The following is an 18,094-nucleotide window of genomic DNA, read 5'->3' as shown; positions in this document are numbered from 1 at the left end:
AAAAGAGAAAGGAACTGTTTAAAGATTTACAGGAAATGAAATTGAGTATGTTGTTAAAGGCTTTTAAAAAAATCATCCATAGTAACAGACTTGGCAACATGTGCCTTTTTTTTTTTTTTTTTTGGTTTTTTGAGACAGGGTTTCTCTGTGGTTTTGGAGCCTGTCCTGGAACTAGCTCTTGTAGACCAGGCTGGTCTCGAACTCACAGAGATCCGCCTGCCTCTGCCTCCCGAGTGCTGGGATTAAAGGCGTGTGCCACCACCGCCCGGCAACATGTGCCTTTTTTAAAGCATCTTTTAGAACCCTATGTTCACCGTTATATCCGTATAGTTTCCCCTGGCCCTTTGGGGCTCAGTACAACAGATAGGCTCAGAAGTCATGTCCCCTCCTCTCTGTTCTGAACCCCAGCTGTCCCCAGTACTATTGAGAGGACTTGTCTTTGCTCAAAAACTGTGTTCTTAAGACCACCATGGTAGATCCATGTGACCCAGCACTTGGGATGCTGAGGCAGGAGGTACACCAAGCTACACAGTGAGACTCTGTCTCCAAACAACTGGAAGAGGGGAAAGAAGGAATGGAGGGAGAGGGGGTAGGAAAAAGAGGGAAGGAGAGGAAGGGAAGAAGGCAAGAATGTGGGTCACACCTACTAGAACCTAGCACTGGGGGGCGGGTGTCAAGAGCCATCCTGGGCTCCATAGCTTAGGGCTACCCTGAGCTACAGAGTGAGCTTCTGTCACGAAGAAGAGGAGGAAGAAGGGGAAAGAGGAAGAGGAAAGAAGGGAGGGAGGGAGGGAAAAAGAAAAAGGAAAGAAAACTGTGTCTCAGGTCATTTTCTCTTCCCAGGGCCTCCCCTTAGTCTGTAAATGCAGCAGGCTGGTGAATACGCGCCAAATCCATTTCCAAAAAGCATGCCTCATCCAGGTAATGAAGTTGAGAGCCGTATAAAGTTTCCTAACCCAGAAAATTGAGATGATACTAAATTCCCTATCGTCGAGTTGCAGAGCAGTAAATAAAATATGGCCATGTGCCCCTCTGAATATGTAATAATCAAATGTGTTTGTGTCAATTCTCCTGACAAGGGCAGACACTACAGACAAAAAGGGAAAGGAACTTAGCTAGAATCTCTTTCTTCTGGGCACAACTCATTTATATTTTTATACGCACTTTTCAAATCTTTCAAGTTGCATAGCCTTATGTGTATGTTTTATTGTCAAATTGTGTAGCACAGCGTTACAGACTGGCTCTGGGGCTGCTGGTATTTTCTATCCGAACTCATGGTCTGCGTGGAAACGGCCACCAGACACCCTCCACACCGGCTCAGTGTCCCGGCTACTCAAGACAAGAGACAGTGTGTACTGAGGAGGCCTCAGTGACGCCATCAAGAAATATTCAGTGGTGTCACCCAACCCAGAAGCTTTAGATATCCTGACATAAGCAAGAAAAAAAGACAATAAACAACCAACATTGTTTAACCCTAGATTTACCAAACATGACATTGACTGGGAATCCTTGTATAAACCTATAAATATCCCTGCCACTGGGGTACCATGAAACATTAGGATGGTCAGTGCTGTTCTATAGAATTTGAAATCAGGACTTCCAGGTAGGGTTGCCAGATAGCAGAAAAGAGAACGCAGCAGAGATCCAGGATAGAACTTAAGTTTCAATTTCAGATATTAATAAGTATGTTTTATTATTTTCACACACATAATCGAATGTATGCCTCCCAACAAATACTATGTGAGACACATACAAAAGCTTCCTTGTGTGTGTGGTGACAGGAATGGGCCCTGCACATATGAAGCAGAGCTACTTATGCATATGAATAATGTTTTGAATATAAGTGTGGCCTGGATGTTATATGGGACATAGTTACACCAAAAATGTTGTTTATCTGAAACTCAAAAGTGACTGAGTATCCTTTATTGTACTATCCAGGAAAGTGTAAATGGTCAGATCATACTAGAAACAAGCCTGTAGGTACTACACGCCCACCCAGAAGCTGTGGAAGAGATGAACAGGGCATGACAGACAAGAAATCTCTGGCAGATCCAAAAGGACCAAATACTGAATAATGAAGGCAACCAATAGAATTTCAAACTAGTATTACTAGGTTGGAGTTCTTCAGAATCAGGATGAGATTCTAGCAGAGATCAAACTGGTTACTCAGCTCTGCAGGTAAGGACATCTCCCCTCAACAGCCCCTGAGCAGTGAGGATGCTCCTCCAACCCCAGCCCTCCAGTGTCGGTCTGGTGAAGGCTGTGCAGGGTCATCACTCTGCTGCCCTTAGGGACAAGGACGGACAGTGCTTCAACAACTCCCTCTTCTTTGCTTAACCTGCTACTGTGTCCAATGAGTATATATTAAACTGAAAGCTTTTGATCCATCTTTCCCTCCAACAAGGGGCTGTCCCAGGGAGCTCATTATTGCTTAATTACAAGGATGCAATTACTAACCATTACTATAATCAGTGCTGCAATCTCGCTTGCTTTACATCGGATGCTAATTTCGTATTATTGCAAGTTAATGATTCTCCTCGGCCATCGATGTCACACGCCCACCTGGGCTGGGTTACTCCTCTTACATCAGGATATAAAGCCCAACATTTTGTTATGTGGCCCTTTACAGGCTATAAATATTTCAACATGTGATCTAATAGGGCCCTCTGACAACTTCATGATCTAGACTGCATCGTTCATCAGGTTAGGAAACCAGAGGTTAGATAATGGTGTGACTCACTTTGAGTCACACCAGTGAGTCACAAGGTAACTACTTCAGCCCTGGAGACTTTGTTTGGCCAAATACAATATGTTTTCTCGGGTTTCTGAGAACTTAGATCATGATCTTCACGCACTGTGTCAGGAGCGGGGCTAAATTTTTCCATGCAGAATTTTATTTAATCTTTTCAGTAGCCCAATAGGTATTGCTATTCCCAATGTGAAGACAGGAAACTGAAGCTTCTCGAGGTTAATCTGTTAAAAATCAAAGAGCTGGGAGATGGCCCAGTGGTTAAGATTACTTTCTGCTCTTCAAGAGAACAAAAGTAGGTTCTCAGAATCTACCTCCTGGGGTGGCAGGTCAGGGGGAGCCTGGACACAGAGACACAGAACACACACCTATCATTCCAGCCCCAGGGATCCAATGCACACTTCCAGTCTCTGCAGGCACCTGCACATACCTGGCATACCTTCACACACACACACACACACACATTTTTAACATCTTAAAATCATATAGTTAATGAGTAAAAGGGCACCTACATTCATTCAATTCAGGTCTTAGCTGTGCGTGGTGGTGCATTCTGGTTCCAGCACTCTAGGGGCTAGACAGAGAGTTACAAGTCCGGGACTAGGCTGGTTACATATTATATTTGTGACGGTGGTTATATGAACAAACAAAAAGTCCATTTGCACAGAAATGGTTATACAGTGCACAGCAACCAGATATTAATGAACCACACAGCTTCAGACATCTTTCTGCAAAATTTATTAAATAAAGCAAGGGAAGAAGAGGAAGCGGCATATGAAAAGGGGTAGGGGATATAGTTCTACATCTGTAAATGCCATAAAACATTTCTGGAATGCTATGAAACAAACTGGCAACAGTAGTTGGCCCCGGAGAGGCTGTGAGAGTTAGCTTTCTCTAGACAAGAACATAACCACCAACTCTCAAATTATATCCTCTTCTCTTCCATGAAGGCTCCAGAGACACAAGGAGAGCAAGACAGCTTTTCTCATACACTGAGAGATGATCCTTTAAAGTAACTGCTTGGAGCCTGGGGCTTTAGCACAGTTGGTGGAGTGCTTGCCGAAATTCAGGAAGTCCTGGGTTCAATCCCTGTCATAGCTAATCTTGGTTATCAACCTGACTGCATGGAATCAACTAAAATACAAGGTGTTTGGGCACTCCTTGATCAGATTATTGAAAGCAGGAAGACTCACCCTAATGTCGACAGCCCCTTCTGGTGGGAGCTGAGTTAAGAGGATATGAAAGAGTCTTGCTTTGTGTCTACTTGCCTTCACTCTCACTGGCAAGTTCACTATCCTGCTGGCAAGACACTTCACTGTTATCAGAACCTACTTCTTCAGACTCCAACATCACTGAAAATCAACAGCTCTCCAGGAATCTTCCAGGCCTTCAGTGCCAGACTGGTACTGCTGATACATCCAGCTAATGAATTAAGCAACTACCAGACTCTCGGGAGTCTACCAGTTCAGCCATTGTTGGACTACCTGGATCACATCCTGTCAGCTAATCTAATAAGTCCAGTTTTGATACATAATGATAAGGCTAGAAAGATGTCTCAGTGGTTAAAAGCACCAGATGCTCTTCCAGAGGACCCTAGTTCAATTCCCAGCATCCACATGGTGTCTCACAACCATCCATAACTCCAGGAGAGCCAACACCCTGTTTTAGCTTCCAAGAGCACTGGTCACATGTATGTACTGCTCCTTTGCAGGACCTTGTCTAATATAGTCCCCCAAAACTGCATAAAACTTTTAACCACAACACTTAAGAGGTGGAAGCAAGAGTATCAGAAGTTCAAGATCATCCTCAGCTGGGGAGAGAGTCAGCTGAGGACACATGATTAACTTTCACCAAAAGTGGGGCAGGAGTATCAAGGCAGCATAGCTTGTCACCACGTCGGATGACTAGAGTTTGCCCCACGTGGTAAAAGGAGAAAACAAACCTACAAGCTGTCCTCTGGTATCCACATGCATGCCACGGCGTGCACACACATATACATTCATGCCACAGCACGCACACATACAAATGCATGACAACAATCTGAGAAACAACCCGAGAAACAGTTCGGTAAGAATACTTCTTGTACAAGCATGAGCACCTGACTTCATACACCAACACGTGTAAAAACACAGACCTGCCACACGTGCCTGAAACCACGGCACTGTGGCGGGAGAGACAGGAGGCTTACTGGCCACCAGACTAGCCGCCAGTACAGTGAGAGACTGTCTCAGAGGAAAGGGCTGATGGCCCCATGTCTCTCTCTAACATCCACACATGCAAACACGGGCATGAGAATACGCATACCACAAACACCCAACTCCTTTCTTTGTCTGCCCTGCCCTCTCCCTTCCCGGGACCAGGCTGTTAAGGAGGAAACAGGTATCCACCTCACCTCTGGAGCTGCTCTTTCTAGCGCATGGGGCACATCACAGCTGTCTCTGTTAAACCTTGCAGAAGGACAGCAGCCTCTAAAAGAAGGATTTAGGTTTTTTTTTTTTTTTTTTTTTTAGACTAACATCTCTCGAAAGCGAGCCTCTACTCTCTGAAAGCCAAAGCCAGGAACAAACACAATTTTTGAACTAACAAAAGCAAAGCCCTCACGCGTTCATATAGTTTAGAAATTAATCTGGCCGCACTCTGCCAAGGCATCTTCACCAAGAAGCAGGAGGAACCAGTCATTTCTCTCCACTTTCTAAAGACAGCACTGGGCAGCAAGGAGTGACTCTCCTCGGGCCAGGCTACACCTAAGGGATGTTACAATGGCCCCCTGACTCTAAACCGGAGCTGCTGCCCTACCAATAAGGTCTCCAAATATAAGTCCCTACCAGGCTGGGCCAGGGCAGCTGGCTGCTGTGGATCCGTGCTTTGGATCTGAAGTGGAATGAGTTCTAATTAGACCTCAGAATACAAGGGCTGGAGATGTAGCTCAGAAGACAGAGTGCTTACCTAACACACACCGAGGAAAACCTGGGTTCGATACCCAATAGCACATTAAACCGGGCATGGTGGCAATCACATCTGTAAACCCAGGACTTAAGAGATGAAGACAGAAGAATCAGAAGTTCAAAAGCAATCTCTTATATATAGCAAGTTTGAAGCCAGCATAGCTTATATGGAGATCCTGTCTTTAAAAAAACAGAAAAAAAATTAAAGCCTAATAAAAATGAAAATAAAGCCGGCCTAAGGTCTCCACAAGAAATTTTCAAAAATCCAGACAAAATACCTTCTTCACATGCTGTATTTATACTCTTATTTCTTAGAAACAGGAAGTAGATTTGAAATCAAACAGGTAAGAAAGGTAAAAATTACTCAAATTACTCCACAAAATTGCATTTGATTGGCATTAAAGCCAGCAAACCTCTGACTGCTTCTCAGTGCGCCTTCCCCTGCACTGTGATAGACTGGAGGGCACCACACTGGGACTCCATTTCCACCAGGAGGTGAAGCGGGAGCACTGGGCAGAGCCAGAGTCCTCGAGCCCCCGAGTGGCTAACTCAGGCAGAACCCTTTTGTTTCGTGCCATATGGGGGCGGGCGCTTGAGGAGATTTTTCATACACCTGCAAATCCTAGCATTTTGCTTCCTGGGGAAGAGAGAGAAACAACCCTCCTGCTCGTTAATCCTCGCTGAGGTGGGAGCTTCTGTCTGCAAAACATGTTTGCTGAACAGCTCTAAAAAAGGTCCTTCCAGCCCCAACTTGCTGCTTCTGGCGTCTGTACAGGCACGTTTCCTCCTGTCCTCCATTTTCAAGCACAACACTATTGCCAAAGTCTGGGGTTGGCCCCACAGTTCCCTGGTTTGTGCTCTCTAAAGCGAGGCCTGCCTCTAATCTTTTCCCTGCAGAAGCCTCCCTGGAACCGGCTGGACAGGAAGGGCATCCTTATCTACCTCTTCAGTCTACTACTCCACCCCCCATCTCCCACCGCCACACCCTAGCCCACCCTCATGCGCCCCACTGCCACACCCTCTCCTCCCACCCACATCCACCTCCACCTCTGCACAGCTAGTCGTACAATGCAGCTTGTCGGTCAGCCTTAGGTCAGAGCTGGTCTCCAGAATGGGTTCAAGCACTTCCCTTGATGTTCCTACATCCCAGAGGTCAGAGACCCAGCAAAGACAGATGCGTCTCTTCCCTGCTGGAAGACTGCACGTCAGGCTGACCCCTGTTCTCAGCTGTTTAGATCCCCTTTCTACTGGATGCAGGAGCAGCATTAAGAAAGAAGCGCCTCCATGCTCTCGGAGACAAATGGACAAAAGGAGAACAAGACAGCTTTTTTCATACATTGTCTCCCAAGCACAACTGTTTGCCCAGCGCCTAGATGCTTTATACACTGGCCCATTCCATCTGTAGAACAGTCCTCTGGGGAAGGATTTATTAAACACCGTCAACTACCAATAAATTTAAGAGCTGGAGTGGATAAAGAAAATATAACGCATGCACAATGCATAAGCTTTAGTCCACCATGAAGAAGAATAAAAAGTATGACATTTGCAGGAAAATGAAGAGAACTGGAGGTGATCGATCATGTTAGGCAAAATAAGCCAAACTTAGACAATACTGCATGCTTCCTCTCATGTGCAGAACCTGCATTACATGTGTATACACATATGTACACGCATGTGACATGCGAGCATAGGAGACTGTTTGGGATGCAGAAGATGGTTAGTGGGGGAACAGAAGAAGATAACAGGAGTGAATGTGGTCCAATAAATGGAGTGTCCAATAAATGTCATTGTCAAACCCACCACTTCATACAATAAACATATACATTTTTCTATTATTTTGTGTAAGAGAGAGAGACAGAGAATGCACAGGTGGACATCAGCCACAGCACATGTGTGGGTCAGAGGACAGCTCTTGGGAGTCAGTTCTTGCCTTCCACCACTGAGGCAGGTTTCCCTCTTGTTTTTGCATTCTGTACTGCATACTTGTGGCTCTCTAGCTGGAGAGCTTGAGGGCATTCCCATCTCTACCTCCCAGCTTTCCACAGGAATACTGGGATCATACATGCAAACCACACCTGGCTTTTCACGCAGGTTCCAGGGAACAGAGGCAGGTCGTCGGGCTTGCCACGATAGCACTTTCTCACCCATGAAGCCATCTCCCTGGTACTGTAGGGGAAAAAATTAAGTATCTGCATCTGTAGAGCACTTCTAGATTGCTAAGTGCTTTTTTGTGCATTAATTTATGTGTATCCTGGCAAATTCCTACGGAAGAGATGGGGTACAAATTCTGAGAGAGAGAGAGAGAGAGAGAGAGAGAGAGAGAGAGAGAGAGAGAGAGAGAGAGCGCTTGCCAAGACATATGTCACCTGCAGATTTTCTGTCAGAAATCTATCTTGAACACCCCCTCTGCTCCACCCTTGTCCCTCCTACACCATTGTGGCTCAGGCCTTCAATAGCTCGCCTGCAGCAGTCTGCAATAGACGTCTAGCCCGGCTCCCTACTGCCTGTCTACCAAGTATTTTTGCTCCAAGAACCTACTAATTCTCAGCCTTACAGACAGGTTGAGTTTAAATTCCTTAGGTGAATATAAGATGACTCACCCACACGTCCATCTCTCCAACCCCCACAGAACTCAAGCCACCACCACACAGGTTTGCCTCGAATACCTGCTGCGCTTTGCCATTCATCCTTCCAAGCTTAGCCCAGCCTTCCTCTTGCTGAAGGGCTCCTTCATCTTCCCAGATGAAGCTCCCTGGTCCTGTGGGTGCGAAGTCTCTTTCTCCTTCCTCTAACCATTGTAAGACAGAGCCCTGTCATCCAGCACACTGTAAATAGCATCCATTGTCCTTAAACTCCGAATTTCTCAAACTAGAATTCAGTTCAGGAAATAAGCTCAACTAGGAAATACCTTTCCAGGAATTCTAGACTTCAAGACATCAAGTTAATCAAGAAGCCCAGCATAGAGCTGCAGGACACAGTCACAGGTCTATGTGAAAGACAGTGAGGGATAAAAGTCACCAAGAGATGAAATCTGAGGAAAATCCCAAGGAAAACAAACAAATTCTGGGAATCTTAACCCAGGAACAAGATGTCTAGGAACCAAAGGCAAAAGTCCAAACCTCGTTTAAGATAAATAGCTAAATAATTGAGCACTGGCATTTATTTAACCTAAAGACGACAAGGTGACATCCAAGCATCAACAAATGAGGAACAAGGAACACAGCTCCCCCATTCCACACTGTTGATATTCATCAAAGGCTTAGCAAGGTCCCCCCTCCTCTGACCCTGCAATTCTGCTTCTAGAAATGTTCCCAAGAAATGATTCCAAGATATGCACAAGGAAACATTGATAAGAAAGTTCATTCCAGGATCCCTGCGCCTAGGCCCTTACGATGGAGGGGCGAATAAACTTATCTCCTACATTACATAAGCAGGTACACTTTCAGAGAGCCCATGACAGGATGTGAGATGCTTAATATTGACAGAGCCTAGAAGCCAAGCCTCTGGCCAGGACTGGGAGTATCTAGAGTCCTTGATTGAGGTGGGAAGACCCACCTCAACTACTTGACCGAATCAAAAGGAAAGCTGAGTACTAGCATTCAGGGCTCCCTGCTTCCGCTGCAGAGGCTACCTGACTGTGGTCTCAAGTGCCTGTTGCTGAGACTCCCCCACTGTGATGGACTGTACCCTCAAAATAGACCCTCCATGAGCTTTACGTCACTTCTGTCAAGTATTACATCAGAACAACAAGACGAGTAGCAATATGTTAAGGAATGTATCCTTGGGAAAAACCACATTTTTAAAATGTTTACCTCAGCGTGGTGGTAATAGGGAGGTAAGCAGGATTATCAGCTTGGAGGCCACTGAAGAGAGACTTCCCCTTCACTGTGGGCTCTGGACCCCATCTCCCACCTTCCCGGGTAACTCTAAAAAAGGAACTACCACATCTTTCCCAGTTTAAGATTTAAATTATGATATGAACAGGTAAAGGTTTCAGGGCTTTGGTAAAGTCCACTAAGGGAAAGTCCTGGTCAAAAGAACAGAACATTAAGTTCTGCCTCTGGCCTTTGATGAAAAACGGGATTCTGATCTCCTCTAGAGATGAAAACGTTACATACTATTGTCTCCTCCCTTAAGAGTTAACCTAGCCAGGCTTGTCAATCACCTGCTCAGGAAAGGACTCCCTCGGAAAGAGGATTCATCTGAGGACGAGCTCAGGAGAGGGGAGGAATAATTATCCTCCTAGTGAGGGAATGCACTTCTGCCCACAGCACCCGCCCTCTGAGCAGCCCCTCGCAGTCTCTCCCTAGCAGCACCGCGTGAGCCTGTCTGCCTTCTGAGTTCTGACTTCTTTTTCTTCTGGATACTGGCCAGAGCCTTTTGTGGTTTCCCTGACACTCTGGGCTTTCCCCACTTTTTCTGAAGTTCCCTCCCTGATTCTGTCATGTAGCTGCTTACCGCGACCTCCACAGCTGAACAACTGCCATTCTCAAACCCAGACTCAAATTTCTCTCATCTTCTCCATCTCCCTCCTCCCGGCAGCTGCCAAGATTTACAGCTTGCCTACCCTGGGTTTTTTTTTCTCCTTTCAAACTGTAATAAAATTGTCCTTTATCCTTTTTTAGTCCATTTTTTTTTCCAAGACAAGGTTTCTCTATGTAAACAAGGCTGGCCTCGAACTCACAGAGATCCGCCTGCCTTTGCCTCCCGAGTGCTGGGATTAAAGGCTTAGCCACCACTGCCCACCCTGAGTCTATTTCCTAACTGCTTCATTACCAATAAATATTAGGAACCCAGAAGGGAACCCTGTTTTCCCTGGTAACAGTAAGATTAGGAATAACTTACTCTTTTGTTTATGCATTTACATATTCCCCCTGTTTTCTTCAATAGACGACTCTAGTAAGCAGGACTTATTTAGAAAGGGCAGGTAATTATCAAACTATCATGGGACTCAATGGTGGTAAAAGAAACGCAGGTGGGTTTACAAGTACAAAGGCAGTGACCATTCCTTCACATTCAGAAGGCTCTCTAGGACACTGGCTAACCAGAACCATAGAAGGCAGGGGTTCCGCGCCAGGAGTTTACTTTAAGGGAAGAACTGAACTAATGGAAAATGTTAACCGAACAAAACAACGTTCATTCGAGTAAAGAACTGCCAGCAACACACATGTCCACGGAGGGGGACTTCATACAGAACACACACCATGCTACACACGGAGCCGTCAGCAATGCCAGTTATGAAAACTATGCAGAAACATGAAGCAATGTGAGCACGAGGAAACAAACGCACAGAGCTGTCAGGGCCGCAGTTATGTATGTGAGCAAGGGCGTTCTGAAATAAACAGCCTCTGCGTTAGAATTAGGGGGTCAGGCATGTTGTGGTTTAAATTTCATCTTTTTATAAACACCAATGCACGCATTTCTAATGTTAAGAAACAGGAAAATAAATTGACCACAGGCGCACCATTACTGCCGGCATAAAGCATGTCCTTCCATCTCTTTTTCCTCTCTGGTGGCGTTCACCTTCAGTACCATCACTTGGGAGGCAAAGGCTGATGAAGTGCTTGCTCGTGAGTTCAAGGCCACCCTACTCTACACAAAGAGGGCCAGCCAGCCAGGGCTACATAGTGAGACTGTCTGGGAAAAAAAATAATAAATCACAGCAGGGAGCTGGAGAGAGCTCAGCAGTTAAAAGCACACACTGCTCTTGCAGAGGACCTGACTGGAACTTGACTTGGCTCCCATTACCCACATCAAGTGGCTGACAACTGCCTGTAACTCCAGCTCCCGGAGGTATGACACCCTCTTCTGGCCTCCAAGGGCACACATATAGTGTACACATCCATACATATAAATAAAAATAAAATAAATCTTTAAAAATACACATATATAAATAATCCAAAATAATGTTAATTTTTAAAAGATATTACATAAAATTATTTTAATTTTTAAAAAATAGGGAACTTAACACACGTCCTAAATGAAAACGTTCCGGTCATTTGTTTCAAGGTCTATAAAGAGACATCAGCTAATGTCCGTTTTTAAGCAAAGAACAATAAGTATGCCACCGTGACAGAACAGAGAGATGGCTCAATGTGTCTAGCACTGAAGATGGCCTCTCGTTGATAACGGTAAGTCAGAGCGAAGAAGCACCAGTACTGAGGGTGGAGTATCTGGAGAGCAGAAGGCATTTTACAAGACTCTGAAAGCAGAAAGAGTGACATACTATGTTCAGATCAGAAAGGGCTTGAAGGGAACAGATCCAATCTGTTGTTTGTCCAGAACATTTAACCTCCTGTACATGGCTCAAGTCCTTCTTCTGTTCTTCCCCTGCTCCGACCTTCACTGGGGCCAAACTCCTCTATGGGCAGCAGCTGCAGAGGCTTCTCCTCCCCCTGCCTCCCCCACCTTTCCTCTGCATGCAGTCCATGCTCTGCTCTGGGTCCTAGTGAGAGGGCGCTGGGTGCAGATGCCACAGAGCGCATCTATTTCTGCAGAAGTGTGAACCTTTTGTGCTTCCGAACAATGGGTGCCCACAACGGAAACCTTCCATTCATCAACGGTATGCCTGTCTGCCTCTGACACTGCCCTCTGCTCCTAAGGAGGAAAGCTGTTTCGCTGGACTGGTTGAGATGTAGCATGTCACCAACAGAGCAACGTCCCTTGTGGTCAAGGAGGCACGGAACTTGGCATTTGCCTTTAGAAATCAGCCCCTGTACGAGATGCAATGTGACTCCACCACTGATGGAGGAAGGTCATTGGTTAATTAATAAAGAAACTGCTTGGCCCTCATAGGTTAGAATTTAGATAGGTGGAGTAAACAGAACAGAATGCTGGGAGGAAGAAGAAGTGAGCTCAGACGAGATGCAAGGCAGCTCCTCTCAGAGCCAGAAGCGATGCAGCCAGCCGCCAGGTCAGACATGCTGAATCTTTCCCCGTAAGCGCACCTAGTGGTGCTACGCAGATTATTAGAAATGGGCTAAATTGATATGTGAGAATTAGCCTAGAAGAGGCTAGATATAATGGTCCAGGCAGTGTTTAAAAGAATACAGTTTGTGTGTTGTTATTTCGGGGCATAAGCTAGCCAGGCGGCCGGGAGCTGGGTGGCAGGAACACAGCCCGCAGCTCCCTACAACACACCACAACCTGCTAATGAACCAAGCCAATCCATCATTGAAACCTGCAAATCTTCCTCAGGGCTCCCTGCTGCCTTCACCAAGTCATCTGGAGGGGGAGATGCAGAGCCCTGATTGAGAGAGAGGACATCAAATTCAAACTGCTTAAGTCACGAGCCCATCTCTGTCATGAGTTGGGTGGCCTTGGGCAAATTTCCTAACCTCTTGGTGTCTATTCTTTTATTATTCCCCCACCTGTGTGTGTGTTGTGTGTGTGTGTATGTGTGTATGCATGTGTGGGTGGGTACACTCACCTATGCATGCATATATGGAGGTCAGATGTTGAGTTCAGATGTCTTCCTCTGTCATTTTCCACCTTATTTTTTTGAGACAAGGACATAAACTGATCAACATCAAAAAAATTTACTTATATGTGTTATGTAGACATGATTATGTACCTACATGTTATGTTTCTGCAAATGGGTGCAGGTCCCTGCAGAACTGAAGTTACTGGTGGCTGTGAACCATTCAATGTGGGTGCTAGGAACAGAATTCCAGTCCTCTGAAAGAGCAGCCATCTCTTGCTCGGAGAGATGCTGAGCCATCACTCCAAAACCCCAATTAACACTTTAAAAAGATTTCCTGGGTCCCTAGAGGAGAGGGCGTTGTGGTAATATGTACAAGTTGTAATATATACAAGTACAAACAATAAGAAAAAATTAAGGAGGCTACTCATAAAGCCTAACAGAAAGATAATGTGGTCTGGAGGAGTAGAGTGGCTAAGCTGGAGGTTTTGAAGACAAGATAGGATTTGCTGGAAGACTGGGTGAGGATGGAAAAGAAAGAAGAACCTTGAAAAGTAAGACTAGATATTTTGGCTTGAGTGTGTGGAAGGAGTTAAGTGCAGCCACTTACTGAAGCCAGAAGACTGGAGAACACAAGTCTGACTGATGGGGAGGCAAGTCTCAAGTTCCAGCTAGACTGTGAGGCAGACAGGCATTAGCAAAGGGTCGTTGTTTGTTATTTAGGGTTACTGGATTAGGAGGGGATAACTGTGAAGTAAGGAAGTAGAGAAGACAGGGGTTATTTCGGAACAGAAGGGGGTGGGGCGGGCTCAGGATGCACTCTGACAGATCCTCAGAGAAGCGGAATGACGCTCAGAAAAGTAGAGTGGCAAAAGCCACGGTGATTGAGTCTTTTTAAAAGCTGGGGAGAGCTCAGTCAGTGAAATGCTTGCCGTGGAACAGCAGGGCCTGGGTCTGAGTCTCAAGAAGCTAGACATGGTGACTACCTGTGCTTTCAATCCTATCACTGGAGAAGCAGAGAGAGGCAGATTCTCAGAGGCTGGTGACCAGACCATTGACTTGGTGGGCTCCAATAAGAGACTCTCTCACAAACTAAGGAGAAGGGGCTGGAGAGATGGCTCAGCAGTTAAGGGTACTTGCTGTCCTTGTGGAGAAATGCAGTTTCAATTCCCAGCACCCACGTGTTATGCACATGAAGTCATGTAGGCAAACACACATAAAAATAAGACGATAAAAATAAGATGTGACTGAGGAAGATACAGATGCTGACCTCAGACCTTTACAGACATGCATTCATAGCGACACAAACACATGTGCACCCATCCACAAAAGGGGCACAAAAATCAATCAATCAATCAATCAATCAATCAATCAATATGTTCTTGCATCCAAACATGCATACATAACTAAAAGAAGCAGCCTTAGATAAGACACAAATGCTATTGGCTAACAGAGACGAGGACGGTTCTGAAGGAACAGTGGGAGGTGATTAGGATGAGGACAAAGAGTGAAGCCAAACCTACAGGCGATTTAGAAGTCGATATTAGAAATGAGACGGAGAACGTTAACGCTGGGATAGGGCTAGCATATCAACATGCTTTTAATTAAGAAAGGAATTTACTTTGAAAAGTTTAAGAGATAAAATTAGGCCCAGTGGTAATGGTACACGCCTTTAATCCTAGAACTCAGGAGGCAGAGGCAGGGAGATAATCAAGTTCTGGGAGAGCCAGGGGTACAGAGAAAAACCCTGTTGCGAAAAACGAGAGAGAGAGAGAGAGAGAGAGAGAGAGAGAGAGAGAGAGAGAGAGAGAGAATATCAGAAAAGTGGAAAAGTTCTTAGGAACTCCCAGGAGTTGGCTTATTCCTGGCTGAGAAACACAAGAGCCCAGTTACTTAGTACTGAGAATTCTCTGCATCAGAGTAGATTTAATGAGTGGAACGGAGGGACATGACATAGCTCTAAATTGCAAAGGCCCTTACAGTAAAACTTAAAAGTCAGTACTGTCCCTCAAGGTTAAAAATAAACAAAACTAAACCGGTCTACAGAGGAGCCAGGTTCATTCTAACCCCCCACGGCATCTTCTTGAGGCCACACCCTCACCATCATCTCAACTACACACAGCGGGTTGGTTCTCTGGAAAGATGCCAAGCTCAGGCTCTGAAGAGAACCACAAAAAAGCTGAAAGAATCTTCAGCAAAGCTGAGCAGGCCAACGAAAGCATCCGTTCCCTTCTTGCATCCCTGCAGGCAAGCTCTGTTCTTTATTACAGACTGAATTTGCTTCCAAATGTCACTGATGTTTGCAATATAATATGTCAGTGGTTCCACTAACTGGGACCCTCAATGGTTGTTACCTTTTTATGTTCAGAGTACGGTTGTTAAGACAATGGAAACACAGAAAAATTACATTTCAAGGTTACCAGGAAAGCCAAGAAATTAACTCTCCAGTGCTTAAGAAAGCATCAGAAAGACTTTTGAAGGCCAGTTTACCTTCCAGAAGACGAGGATGGAAATGAAAGCACACAATAGCTGGGAACTGTTCTTTGCTAGTTTTCTTAGGTTGCAAGTGGCCACATGTCCTATGAAGTGGCTTTTCAGACATGACCAGCTTGTCCCATGACCGCACAATGCCACTCTGCCTAGCTGCATCGTTCCATAGCTTACCATTGCCTGTTCCAGTCTATTCCTGATTTCAGGGCAATGAAGAGCCATCCCCTACAGAGTCCTCCTGGTCTCTCCTTCTCTGAAGTTTCATGAGACCAGGTTATATGAACCACACATCTTTAGCTCTTGATCATATCAAATCTTAAAACTATCTCTGAGTCAAACATCAGAGGGGGCAGAAGATTACGAAATCTAAGACACTTACTGGCCAGTGGGGGCCTGGTAGTTGATTCAGATAGAGTGGGGTTGGAATTGCAGCTCTGTCCCTCTTAGTAGCTGAAGAATCCTGAGCAAGTCACTCTCCAAGCCTTGGCTCCTCCATCTAGAAGGTGGAAATAGTTACCTATCTCAAGGCCTGCTGTGAAAGTTGAATGGGATGCTGGCAAAACACTCACCATGGTACCTGGTGCACAGCAAGTGCTCCATAAACATTAACTCTCTTGGCCCCATTGACTTGGTAAATGCCAGTTTCTCCTATAAAAAGTTCAGGAAGCCGGATCATACTCTATGTGTTGTATTAGGCTGTCCATAGTCGCAAGCACACATTTGTAGGACGTTAACTAAGTATTTTTTGTCTGATCTCATGTAAGAATGAGGGTTGTAGATTTGCCTTATATCAAACCAGATAACGCCGGTATCAAGTAAGACAATATAAAACAAGCCTCCTACAGTCTTTTCCAAGGACTCTGATTAAAAGTCTGCTTAACTAGCTTCCTGTAGTGGGGGAGGAGGGGTATGCAATTTTAATTCCAGCACTGGGAAGGCAGAGGCTTCCAACCTGTAAACTTTTCTACCTGTTCACAAGACCCTCTCAAGTTCTCCAGCCTTGCCTCTAACTCACACTTAACGGCCAGTGATCCAGAGACATCATGGTGATTCTCACTCTTTAAGTTTAATTTTCAGTCCCTTCAGTCATTGTACCCTTGTTCCTACTTGTTCAGCCACCATTCCCTCCCTCCCCGGAGCTGCCACCTTCCATCCCCCATGCATAACTTAGCCTCTCCTAGCTGCTTCTCCCATAATGACCAACTATTCCTATTATTTATTATTTGTAGGGCTTTCTACGTCATAAAATTTAGCATCCTCTGGAGAAAGTATTATTAGAGAGATACATACATACATAGACACACAGATGACCTAATTCTTTGACTGTGCCTGACACTCTATTTAATAGTCTGTGAAATGGTAAAAACACAATGTACTTGAAGATTGGGATTAAGTTGACACTCTCAGGGTTTACACAGATCTCCAGCATGTTCAGTTTATATTCCCAGTATCTCCTGTTGAGGCTTAGTCTCCTACATTGATCCCACATCTTCACTGGGATCTGCCTGCTGCCTATCTATCTGCCCAAGAAATGAGGGTCTTGAGCTCCCAAGCTCCCTTGGGCTCTACTCCAAGATCACCCTCTCAGTGTCCTCTGGGCTTTGGGGTGGCTCTCAGCAACATCCAGGGCACTAGGAGGATGGTGATGCAACATGACTCAGGGATACATGATTTCCTGGGGTGGGGGGAGGAAGAATGAGACCATTAGGCAACCAAGGCAGTGCAATTCAAAGAGCAAAGGGCTAGTCATCTCTGGGGATGGACTGGGAAGCCTTGGCGCGAGTGGCATTGAACTGAACCAGAAAGAATTGACTGGAGTAGGGAAGCTGTTTTCTGAGTTGTGCTCCTCCTGAGATGCAAAGTAAAGGCAGCTGCCTACTATTCTCCCCTCCAGGAAGTCTGGGTAAGGAACACCTTGTGACTGTTTTTTTGTTTTTTTTTTTTTGGTTTTTCGAGACAGGGTTTCTCTGTGGTTTTGGAGCCTGTCCTGGAACTAGCTCTTGTAGACCAGGCTGGTCTCGAACTCCCAGAGATCCGCCTGCCTCTGCCTCCCGAGTGCTGGGATTAAAGGCGTGCGCCACCACCGCCCGGCTAGCCTTGCGACTGTTTAACCCAGCGCCCAAGTTTGCTCCACTAGTAGCTCCCTGTGCCTCTCCTCCTGAGGGTTATTTCTAACATTTGTGGGGACATACTTTATGAAACAACACGCTGCTATCATTTCGTGACGGTGTGTTCTCATTTTGAACAGGACCTCACACAGATAATACCCTCACATCCAATTTTTCAAGAATGCATTCAGCTATTTCCAAAACTCTTCTGATGTTTCTCCAAAGGGAAAAAGCAGAGGAACACATCACATGTATATCTGTCAATGCAGAACGGATTGCGTCCTTCTCCAGCGGAAAGCAGAGTGCAGAGCCTAGCCTTTCTATCCGGAAAGAAGACAGTGCCTGCCTGAGTCAGCTCGACACGTCCCGCTAAGATGTTTAC

The 18,094-nt window shown here is 45.5% G+C and overlaps 1 protein-coding gene across 2 annotated transcripts in view; it reads right to left on the bottom strand.

Moving 5' to 3' along the window:
- Nucleotides 1–18,094, bottom strand: part of Rab30 (RAB30, member RAS oncogene family) — a 77,856-nt gene that overhangs the window by 23,304 nt on the left and 36,458 nt on the right. The window contains exon 1 of one of the 2 annotated variants that reach the window (XM_057756150.1): nt 5,696–5,746. The exons of the other annotated variant lie outside the window; for it this stretch is intronic. The gene's annotated coding sequence lies outside the window, so the exon portion shown is untranslated. Of the gene's footprint in view, nt 1–5,695; nt 5,747–18,094 lie in introns of those variants that run through there. 2 annotated transcript variants of the gene reach the window in all.

Source organism: Chionomys nivalis, chromosome 23 (assembly GCF_950005125.1).
Source record: "Chionomys nivalis chromosome 23, mChiNiv1.1, whole genome shotgun sequence".
NCBI classification, from domain to species: domain Eukaryota; kingdom Metazoa; phylum Chordata; class Mammalia; order Rodentia; family Cricetidae; genus Chionomys; species Chionomys nivalis.
The sequence above is the reverse complement of the archived record's forward strand: the minus strand, read 5'-3'. Positions and strand labels throughout refer to the sequence as shown.